This window comes from Tasmannia lanceolata, unplaced genomic scaffold, assembly GCF_043159265.1.
Source record: "Tasmannia lanceolata isolate RefF3 unplaced genomic scaffold, GAP_Taslan_0.1 ptg000037l, whole genome shotgun sequence".
Taxonomy (NCBI): Eukaryota; Viridiplantae; Streptophyta; class Magnoliopsida; order Canellales; family Winteraceae; genus Tasmannia; species Tasmannia lanceolata.
Window position 1 is genome coordinate 54,720,488 of NW_027518714.1, and position 12,722 is coordinate 54,733,209.

Here is a 12,722-nt window from a genome sequence, read left to right on the forward strand (position 1 = left end):
TGAACGGGCGTGTAATTAGTTGCGTAGAAACTAAACGACAAGTTAATGAAGTACACTCGCTTGACCCCTATCATGTGAAGCAATGTGTGACAATCTACCCATATATATAATAAGTTTGGAGGATTCCAAAATGTCATTCGCCTTTTCCAAGAAAAGAGGAAAACTTTGTTTTTGAAATTATTTTCCGCCCTAAAATTTGATTTTCGGGCCCAACAACATGGCATTTCCAACCATTTTCTCCTTGAAAGTTGGTTTTGCCATATTCTAACTTCCTAAAATGCCATGAGACTCCTTGAAAATCGGTTTTGACATCTACTAATCGTATTTTGCCATAAATAACGAAATTTAAACTTCACCTATCACCAAAATATTTAGGAATGTAACCCAATCTCAAGTTAGCAACTGCCAGTTATTCCTTAGGGTACACGTCTTGATGTAGTGGAGCCCACCATTTTATGCCCATGCATAGCATGGGTGGGACCCACCAATTTATGACCCCCATGACCCACCATATTACATATCATAAATTTTATGTTGTAGAACACATGTTTTGATGTGGTGGGCCCTCCATTTTATACCCATGCATAACATGAGTGGGACCTACCATTTTACACATCATATTTTTTATGGTTAGCCCACTCAGGGTCTGAAGGGTAGGACCCACAACCTCTACCCAAACCCATGCAAAAAGTAGGGGCACTATTTTACATCCCATGCATGGTTTGGATGGGCTCACTATTTACCCATCAAAGTTTTGATGGGGTTGGCTTCACCATCTAACACGGCATGTTTTGATGCCATGACACCACTATCTTATCCGAACGCATGCACAAGCAAGGCCCACCATTTTGCTCCACATATTTTGGACGGGTGGGGCCAGCCATTTTGCACCTCATGATTTGATGTCCAAACTCATACACAGGATGGGTCCATCATTTTATGCCTATGTTTTGATGGAGTGGGGCCACCATTTTACACCCATGCATAGCAATATAGCATGGGCCATGAATGCTAGTAATTAATATGGGTCCACATATGGTAGGCTACAATAACCCAAAAATAAGTAGGCCCAACAATAGTCGGTTACATATTGGTGCCACATATACATGTTATGCCCTCTACATCATGTGGGTCCGCATAATAAAACAATGAGTTTGGTTGGGTTTATACGTGATTCAATTCATCCAGATGAACATAAGTTTCATGCTTTCATCCAGATTGTTTACCCGCGGTAGGTAAGACACAGCTTGTTGTAGTGAGAAGACGAATGAGTTTGGTTTGGGTTTTCTCAATGTGAGAATAACAAGCTTGATGCTTTGATACCAAATGAACATAAGTTTCATGCTTTCATCAAGATTGTTTACCCGCGGTCGGTAAAACCTAGTTTGTTGTAGTGAGAAGACGAATGAGTTTGGTTTGGGTTTTCTCAGTGTGAGAATAACAAGCTTGATGCTTTGATACCAAATAACGCAGGGTGGCTCTCTTTCTCCGGAGAACAAATTGCGCGGCAATGGCAACAAAGACAACAAATTCTAATTCATAAAAGCTTATCAAAAACCATTACATAAGTATCATATTTATAGGATTTTTGAAAAGATCTCCTATCTAATCTCAAATTCCTAAAACTTCTCCAACACACGGACGTTCCTAATCCTACTCAAAGTTGGAAATGAAAAGAAGATAAGAATCCCTATAAACTCTCTAAATTTCGTTAACTCTATCACCCCCTAAAAAGTAGCAATATTCAATCTTTCCTCTCCTTTAAACGACCAATTACAACTCAACTCTTTAAAAAAAAGACTCCCAATAAAATTCTAACTCCCTAAAATCTCTACTAAAGAATTCTATCCAACAATAAAAAATTAGAAAAAGAATTTCCTAATTAGGGAAATGATAAATGCGCCCCTTTTCATCACTTGGGACACCCAGATACAGTGTATCTATGACTGCAAGGGGCTGATGTACTTCACAATTGAAGGAATGAAGTGCCCTGATTGCCACGTACAATGCAGTTGGGCGTCCCAAGTGATGAAAAGGGGCGTATTTATCATTTCCCCTAATTAATATAAACTCTTCAAATGTAGAGATCAACGTAGGCCGTCGATCGAGACGCCGTCTTATATCTTCCGATCCGAGGGTCTTGAACGATCCGATTAAGGTTTTGACGATCTCAACCGTTGATCTTCGTGATCGTGCGAAATGCACATACATCGATAACCCGCTTGTATCCTTCTTAATATAAATCTGAGATATAAAGTATAGGAATATATGTATCATAAGATAAACATGAGATTAAATAATCTAGGAATCTAAATCAAGACAATTTATATGATGCGTGGCCGTGAAAACACGTGAAGTCTAAAAAAACTAGGTAAGGCCCACTTTTTTTTATGATCGAAACCATTCATCTGTTTGGGCACAACATAAATAGGTTGTGCCCAAAAAATCATTTCCGTAGGATGATCCTAACCCTCCGATCTGTAGAAGATTCCATAAATGATTTTTGAAAATCTCCATATTCAGATCAGTTTAGATCGGAGGGTTATGATCATCCTATGGAAATGATTTTTCGGGCACAACCTATTTACGTTGTGCCCAAACAGATGAATGATTTGGATCATCAAAAAAAGTGGGCCGTACCTACTTTTTTTAGACTTCACGTGTTTTCACGGCCACCCATCATATAAATTCTCCTAAATCAATATCATAAGAATGAGAATATTTGAGAAGATTATAGCATATACAAAGATAGAGAAGACTGCTATAGATATCATGAACCACATACAATCTTTCTAGAGTTATCTCTTAATTATCTCTTAGAAAAAAAGATTATTAATTATCTAATTGGGTAGCTTCTAATGTCAGTGTGCATGCAACTTATGCAGGAGACCACTCACTGAAGTTGCAGCCTCAAAGATCCAAATTTTTTGAAAGACATTAAGCAGTCCCAAAGATATTCCGTGTTAGATTCATTCATGAAGGATATCAGGAAGTTGAACTCGATGAGCTTGATATTTGTTTATTTGCCACCAATTTGCTCACAAGTCCCTAGTTCTTTTGGATCATTTGAATTCTTTGTTTTCCCTGTGTAGTGTGTCTCAGGACTCAAGGATAGCACTTATGCTTTTATTATTAAATGTATCATCTTTCTTTTCGTTTAATAAACCGGTAGAGATTCTCGCCAAAACCCAGCTTACCTATAAAAAAAAAATGTTGGTGAAACTTCAATATAAGTGACCAAGTGATCGTAACTCTGTTATACCATATTTGTTGAAGTATGAATGATTCAATAACACCAACTATAATAGCTTAAGCTTTTGGAGTCATTGGTTGTTTCACATGGTATAAGAGCTATTGCCTCACAGCCGGTTCTAGGTTCAAGACCCAACAACTCCTTAATATTAAGAATCGAGGTTTACAGCCAAGCCAAAAAAAAGAGGAGCCACATGTGAAGAGTGTTGAAGTTCAAATGATTAAATAACATCAACGCTAATAGCTTAAGCTTTTGGAGCAATTTGTTGTTCAATAAAAAAACCTCAGCAGTTCAATATCTAAGTCCAAACTCAAGTTAAAAGATCTCTAAGCTATACTGTTGAGGAATAATCTAGTGCAGATAATGGGGACTATGTTTGTAATACCACCTCACATGTGGCTATTCACGTAACTCGTAAGCCTCAGGAAACGTTAAGAAAAGTAACGAAAGCCCATGAGCGTTGGTTTTTATTATTATTTTATTGTGGTCATTAATAAGAGGTCTTAAAGTTATTAGAATTTACAGTTTTGCCATTAGTTTTAAAACCTATACGAATCAGAGAACCCTAGATTGTACTCGTTTATGGTTTTCAACCTCAAATACCGAGTTCTACATCTTTCCTCTAATATCCCAAGCACCTCAAACCTTGAATTTTCAGTGGAAATAAATCCCAACTTCATCAGAAGTACTCCCTTGTCGGCTCCGGCAAATTTCTAATCTCTTTAGGTAAGCTATATACTTTATATATTTTGATATTTTAGCTTATTTTTCCACCAATGTATTGGTTCAGAGGATGGATTTTTTTAAGTTGGGATATTAAAGATGTTTTATTTATGTATTTAGATGACTAAAGTGAAGCCTAAGACTATAAAAACCATGTATTTTAGGATCGGAGGAAAAGCTTTAAAAAGGATTCTGAAGTCGGTTTTTAGCACTTTAGGTACGTATTTAGCTTAACTTTAGTGGCCTTCGTGTGTAAACTTTTTGAAAAGATTTGGCAAATAAAATTATTCCTTGGAAAAATATGATTTAGCATAAGCTTTTGAAATCTCTGGGTAAATTGTGAAATGCATGAGGTTAGCATTTTTGGTAAGGCCCCTCGTGGTTTGGCTCATGAAGGATGGTACGTGTTTGTAGGCCCGCCAATGGGATAAAAATTCATTGGCCCTCTTAAGTCAGTGGAGGCAAAATAATTGACCATGTCGACTTGTATCAGATATCAGACTGCGAGAATGCAGTGTTTGTTAACGACCAAGCCTAGTGCATAAGCATTATTTTGTTATTATGCATTTTCTGTTACGTATGATTCTAATTTTTTATTTGTAACTCTGTATATACCCAGTACATTTTGAATTTTTGACATTTTGCATTTGTTTTCTACATGCCTAGACTTAGCTTTAGTTGAGCTATATTACTTGCTGGCTTTCAAGCTCACTGTGGATTATAACATTTTAGGTTCTGAGGCTAGTCGTGACGGGTGATTCACCCAGTGCTTGCGGGATTTTCTGGACTAGGACTATATGTGAGCTTTTGCTTTTGTTGTTTTGGGGAAGTATGTAGATATAGTTAAACTAGTACGGTATGTATGGTTTTGAGGTTTGTAATAAGCACGTTAGTGGTTGTGTCATTATAACACTTTAAGATGTTTAGATGCTCTGAAGTCAGCCAAGTAAATCTGAATGTATAATATATATTAAGGATGTTCTGTACAAATGCCTTGTGTGCTGATGAGATTCAATTTTCAGGTACAAGGCGGATCTTTGGTGTTATATTGATGTTCTGTAAGAAAGTCTTGCGTGCCTGTGAGGTTTTATTTTGCAGGCATGCGGCGTCTTCGGTTCGGGGGCGTGACAATGTTATGGTGAGAACGCGGTGTATTGCACACATGATGGCCAAACCATTGATCCTAACACACTGACAGAAAAACCATTGTTGTCTAATTGATGGTCAACAAACAGTTGCCTTGTAACTCCTAGCCAAAACTGGATGGAACCCATCATGCAATCACAAGCAGCACTGGTTTTGAAAATGCAGATGTCAAAATAGATAACAATTTAAGATGTAGATAGGGAAAATAAGATATAAATAGAGAAAGGTTGAAGAACGTAACCTAAATAAATGAGACGCTCCTACTAAGACACAATTGGTCCTACGTTTGAATGATCTGAACCAGGGGTGGAGCCAGGAATTTGCCCCACGGGGGGCAAACAACTCATCAAATTTGTGCAGCTCAATTATAGTTTCCATGTAGAAGATTTCAAATATCTTAAGTTTTCAAGCTCATTTTTTTACTTTTGCTCCGTTTCTTTCGACATAAAATGAGTGCAAAAACAAAATTTACGCCCATTTTTACACTAAAAATGAGCATAAATTTTGTTTTATGCCTATTTTTACGCTAAAAATGAGAATAAAATTTGTTTCACGTCCATTTTATGTTAGAGCTCTGTTTCATTCGACATAAAAATGGACGAAAAATTTGTTTTATATTCACTTTTACAACATGAAACATATTTTACGTCCATTTTTACGTCGAAAGAAACAGAGCCTTTTCCGATGGAAGTGTAAAGTACCTTCTCAAGCAAAATTACAACAAAATTATGGGTAAGTTGAAGTTTGTTAGAAAAATCCTGTAAAAGAGAGTGAAAGAGTAATTATGTTGGGGTTGTTAATAAAGACAACATAAAGTATTAATATAATTTATAACGGAATAATAACAAAAATTTCCAGGCTCAAATGGTATTGTATGACCCACCACAATAACAAAGAACCTCACTTAGAATTTCAGGAAAAAAAGGTTCCCAAATCAACCTTGAAAATCAAGTTTTTTGTGAAGTTCTCATATAAGACAAACGTGGAGTGTTGTTATCAAAATCAACACACCAATAAGAAACCTTTTACTTACATGGGTGCTGTTATAAAAACAGCAAGTGTTTTTATAGATATTAAAAACTAAGTGTGTTGAATTTAGCAAAAGTGGAGTGCTGTTATCAAAATCAGTAACCAATATTAAATCTTTTATTTACATTGGTGCTGTTATAAAAAAAAAAAAGCATAGGTTTTTTTAAGGACCTTAAAAACCAATCAGTAGGTGGTAAGCATAGTTTCAATTTTCACCAGATAACTAGGGTTTCTTATCGGGCAAAGGGCTACTGACAGGACATTTCTAAAAAGACGTCATAAAGCAGTCATGCATACGTTACTTCCAAAAATGCCCTTCAGAAAACGACCTTTGCCCTTTTTAACATAGTTGAAAAGTAACAGGGGAAAAGGGCATTTTTCAAAGGCATAGAATTTTTTGTCAGATTTTTCAGAGGGGGGCAAATGATCTAACTCTTGACTTGAGAGATCTTGCTTTGGATCTCCACCAAAATATTGCACCAATTGATAGTCGAAAACCACATTTATGCAACATTTCACGTTCATCAACAAAAATTAGGCATTACGAGAAGTTAGAAGAAAATAGGATTGCATGATTGGTGTATTTTTTAGTTGCTTGAGCTCCAAAACAAGACACATAAATGAGCGGATCAAATCATCGAATGGTATCGAAATATAGTGACGCATACCCATATTGCATATATGGACCATGGTTTAAAATTTCGGTTTGAGTAACCGTTCCGGACCTTTGGAAAACCGAAATTTTGACCGAAATTTGGTATTAATTAAAAAATAATGTTTAATGCATTTCGAAATTTCGGACCGAAATTCCAAAATGCCTGAAATTCAGAATTTTGGGAAATTTCGGTTTCGGTCTCCACCGAAATCCGAAATTAGTCGAAATTTAAAACCATGATATGGACCCACTTTTTTGTTGATCTGAGCCGTCCATAGCATAGGAATTATATTATATCGCCAATGGCCCAAAACTTTATGCAGGCATAAAAAAATTATAATTATTTTTCTTAATTGATAGCTAATTGAATTGTAATTTGTGTGATTTTTTAACTTTAGGGCCCGTTTGGATACCTCCCATTTTGTATTTGGATTTGGAATTGAGTTTTGAATACAAATTGAATAGATCCGGCGGCTCACGTAGAGGGAGACAGAGAGGGAAGGGCGTACTTCCTAGTGGAGGGGAGAGGTTGACGAGCAAAGAGGGTGAAGGAAACTCCCAGATCTATGGATTTCCAATTTTTTATTTCCACCGCAAATTTAGAAATCTAATTTTTTTCACAGTCAACTGCTGAATTAGAAATCCAAGAATTTGATCCGATCCAAATTACAATGCAAAAAGGCCTGCAAATGTGAGAAATCCAAATCAAAATATTCTCGGCATCCAAACGGGCCCTTATAGAAATTTACTATCTAGGGGTGCAAGTTTGGCCCTGTCAGCCCTAACCCGCCCTGAGCCCGAACAGGGTCTGGGCTGGATTTTCCAACCCTGAGGGCAGGTCAGGGTTCATTTTTTAGGCCTTGACTCAGGGTCAAGTTGGGTTGGGCTCAAGGTTAATACCTCAGGTCAGCCCAACCCGGCCCGATCCTAAGTCTTTTATTATAGAATTGAACCATCTGTTCATGTTTCTTTTGCTAATGTTTTCTATTATCTTGGATTGATGTTTCTTTAAATTATTATTATTAATTGTCTCTGCTGCCCATCATGTTATTGAATTCATAATTTAGGGGTGCAACTCGGGTTGGGTTGGGTCGGGTTGAGGCCAACCCTAACCCAACCCGAGATAGCATTCCCTCAACCCTAACCCGACCCAACCCAAGTGTCGGGTTGAGAATGGTCAACCCTAACCCAACCCGCCTCCAAATTGGGTCGGGTTGGATTCGGGTTCATATAAGGCCAAATCGAAAAATACAAGAAAAAAAAAACATAATACTAAGAAAAACATGATAAAATTAGAGGACAGAGGTCGGGTCAGGTCAAGGCCTCAACCTGAAATTAAATCGGGTTGGCTTTTCCCAACCCAACCCAAGGAAATGCCATCCCAACCCGAGCGAAAATCGGGTTGAACCCGTCGGGTTTGGGTTGAGCCCGACCCAAGTTGCACCTCTAATTCATATTGTCTTATTTTGTTCCCTTTCTATGTTTATTGATTATTTTGTTCTATATGATATGTGGTTGCTTTAATTTTGGCACTCTTAACACGTATTTGCACTAGGGTCAATCAGGGCCAGCCTGGCCCGGGCTGCGCAATCAGGGCCAATCAGGGTAGGCCAGGGCCACGCTGAGCCCTATAGGGCGGGCAATGGGTTGACGTTTTTCGGCCCTAACTCAGGGTCAGGGCGGGTGAGGGCCGAGATAATGGGATCCAGGGTTGGGCTAGGGTTTTGAAAAACCTGACCCAACCCGACCCTGTTGCAGCCCTGGTAAGTAGTAACAACCATAGTTTCGCCATGCTAGAGCAAATTCCGGATTTCATCCCTGAACATGCAATGTCCCTAATACTCTCTATTAACATATAACTTTCCAAGCGTTCAAACACCTCAAAACTCAAATCCCATCATCCAAACCTGTTCTCCAACTTTGAAATGATCAGACCCCAAAGCCCACCACTCACAAATCATAAAACCTCTCAACAGATCTTTGAATACCATAATATCCCAAACCCACATTCGGAAACCCTATCAACCCCAATAATCAAATACCCATCTTTGAAATTCCTCACTCTCTAATAACCCAAATTCACCTTGGCAAACCCTAAAATTCCACAACCCATCTTTATCAACCCCAATACACGAATAATCATCTATGAAATTCCCCACACCATCCAATCCTAGTATCTTCCAATTTAAAATTCATCTTTTCTTTCTCCACAAACCCCATTTTTTTGTCCTACCACTTTTGAAAGCCCAAGCTCTTCTTGTCCCCTTCTACAGTCTAGACTACGCTCTTTTTTCCATTCCAAACACTAAATCAAGCTCAACTTGCCCCACTCATGGGTTACTCTGTGATACATGGAATTTGGAGTGTTTACCTCCTCTTTCCTTTCGTAACTATTGTTCAAAAGTGTGGTGTGTTGTGCCGGTTGCTCCCTAGTTTCCGCCTGTTGTAACTAATCTGTTATGGATTATTATGCCTAGTGTGAATGATTGTTCTGTTTTCATGTCTGCTTCTCAAAAGTGTGGTGTGTTGTGTCGTTTGATTCCAATTGTTCTTAGAGTGATACTTGTTGTTTCTCTATACGCCTTTGCATCATTGTTGGCCTTTTCCTTAGTTGTGATATAACATCATGGCCGAAAAGTAAGCCTACAATCATGGTGCTGCCCACTATACAACTTACTTTTGTGAGGCTAAATTCAAGGTGGCAAACGGGCCGATGTGGCCCGCGGGCCAGGCACGGCATGTTACGTGCCTAATCGGCCGTAACGGAAATAAACAAAATAAAAGAGAAATAGGGGGGGGGGGGAATTGTTGATTCGAGGCAACCGGACCTCCTAGCGGCTCGATTCGAGAGGAGCCATGACTCTCCAAAACAAAGTCTCCTTTGCTGTAAATTATCTTCTCTTCTTTTCTTTTTTTCTTTCATTAGATTACTACTACATAAATACAAGCAAGAGAGAGTACATAAATACAAGCAAGAGAGAGTGCCACATCACAAGCACACTTACGCACTAACAAGACACTTCACAGATAACTAACACCCACTACTTAACACATACACCATAACTAACACCCATAACTCTAAAAACACATTCCCGAATTGTTTCGATCTGTATCTTTCTACCCGTAATAGGTATCGGTATTCATCCCGATTTCGTTCTCTCACTATCAGTTGAGAAGGTAGAAGCTATTCTATCTAATTACTTTCATAAATAGTTTTCATGTTATGTGCATAATAATTATGGTGTGGGTGTTAGTTATGGGAATGTGTTTTTAGAGTTATGGGTGTTAGTTATGGTGTATGTGTTAAGTAGTGGGTGTTAGTTATTTGTGATGTGTCTTGTTAGTGGGTAAGTGTGCATGTAATGTGGCACTCTCTCTTGCTTGTATTTATGTAGTAGTAATCTAATGAAAGAAAAAAAAGAAGAGAAGATAATTTACAGCAAATGAGACTTTGTTTTGGAGAGTCATGGCTCCTCTCGAATCGAGCCGCTAGGAGGTCCGGTTGCCTCGAATCAACCATTCCCCGCCTCTATTTCTCTTTTATTTTGTTTATTCCGTTACGGCCGATTAGGCACGTAACAATTGGTACCAAAGCGGTAGATCCTACGCCATGGCTGTGCTGTTAGAGCTTTTGGAATCCCTACGCGATGATTTCCGGCAAATCAAAGTGAATTTTTTTAAAATGATGGAGGAGTACTGGCGAATCACGGAAGGCTTGGAAAAAATCAGCGAAGAGATCAAAGAAATGCGTAAAGAAGGAGCAAAGTTATATCTTGAGAAAATTGGTGCTCACGTAGAGAAAATCGTGAAAATCAATGGTGATGAGGATGAAATTTTTTATTTCATTCCAACTTTGAGAGTAACAAATTTTAAAAGCGGGGTTCAAAAGATCACGCTCGTTACTTTTGAAGAATACGGAGGTCTAAAGTTGATTGTGTTTCTCAATCGAAGTGTGCCCAACAAAATTTGGGACCCCGGTGGAATACAATATTTTCTAAATTCGACTCTGAGGACAAGGTAGATTCTAAGGGGGAAGGAATGTTATGTGCATAATAATTATGGTGTGGGTGTTAGTTGTGGGAATGTGTTTTTAGAGTTATGGTGTATGTATTAAGTAGTGGGTGTTAGTTATTTGTGATGTGTCTTGTTAGTGGGTAAGTGTGCTTGTGATGTGGCACTCTCTCTTGCTTGTATTTATTAGTAATCTAATGAAAGAAAAAAAGAAGAGAAGATAATTTACAGCAAAGGAGACTTTGTTTTGGAGAGTCATGGCTCCTCTCGAATCGAGCCGCTAGGAGGTCCGGTTGCCTCGAATCAACCATTCCCCCCTCTATTTCTCTTTTATTTTGTTTATTTCTGTTATGGCCGATTAGGCACGTAACACGGCACGGCACGTTTCGTCCATGGGCCAGTGCCGGCACAGAAAAGTTGAAGGTTAGGAACGGCATGACCCGTGGCCTGTATCGTGCCGGCCCGGGAAATAGCCCTAAATACTCACTTTTACACTGATTTTACCGTGTCGGATAGGGGTGGCCAGAACCGAACCAGAACCGAAGAACCGAACCGGAACCGAAGAAACGAACCGGAACCGAACTGTAAAAAAATATTTTTGGTCCGGTTCGGTTCCACTGATGAAGAACCGAACTTATTCGGTTCGGTTTCGGGTATAATGTTCTCGGTTCGGTTCCGGAACCGAAGAACCGAACTTTGAATATATATATATATATATATATATATATATATATATATATAATATTTTTATATTTCTATTATACATATACTTAATAATATAAATTACTTATAATATTAATAAGTAATAGTTAATACTATTCTTATAATAAGAAAGTAACTTATATTATAACTTTAATTAAAAGTTTTTATAAATTATAATTAATAAGTAATAATTAGCCATTAGAACCGAAGAACCGGACCGGACCGAACCGATTATGTTCGGTCCGGTTCGGTTCGGTCCTACTGTGTACTACGGTTCGGTTCGGTTCTTACGGTTCATGGAACCGAGAACCGAGAACCGAAAAAAAGGAACCGAGAACCGAGAACCGAACCGGTTGGCCACCCCTAGTGTCAGGCCGTGCCGTGCCGTGCTGCGGGCCTAAACCCCACAGCCAGGCACGGCCCGCATCACTGTAGCTATTTGTGCCGTGCCCGCGGCTTTGCCACCTTGAGGCTAAATGGATTGAATTACCTTAAATTGGCACAATTAGTATAGGTTGCCTTGGACGTCAAGAGTAAATTGAAGTAGGACTCAAGGTCTCTGAGACATTTCATCTCCTGTGAATTGTTGGGACCCGGGTATAACTCACCCTTAAATGTTAGCTGTTAAGGGAAGGGTGCCCATGTCCTCATAAGCCCTTCCACATCCATTCATTTTCCGATGCAATATCTTTGCTTTCGCGTCGAACCCAACACTGATATCTCCTGTGTGTGCCCAAGTTTTCTTCTAATTTGTTGTTGATTAGCAAATTAACAATGTCTCATGGTTGCTCAATGACATTTTATCTTCATCCTGCATGTTTTAGAATCGTAAAACAAAAAAGAAGATTTGATGAGGGATTGGGTATGGGTGACTATTATGATATTATAGCCTTGATGGTATTGCCTTGTGTTGGTGCCAAAATCCGCTTCGGCCAGAAGAGCTTGATTAGTACTTTTATTAGTGCACGTCTTGTGCTTAGAGAACACAAGTCAGAGGTCTTGGAGTTTGGACTCCTTGAAAACCCTCTGACGTTCAAGTTAGAAATCGGCACTAACAGAGGAATCCAAATAGCAGAGTAGTGCAACAGTATATCAGAAAGCGTAGATACTCACATTGAGCATGGGGATCTTTCTATAGATCCAGAGCCCTAGGCAGTTTAGAAGACTTGCCTTTCTTAGAGACTTTCCTTACTGGTCGACTTC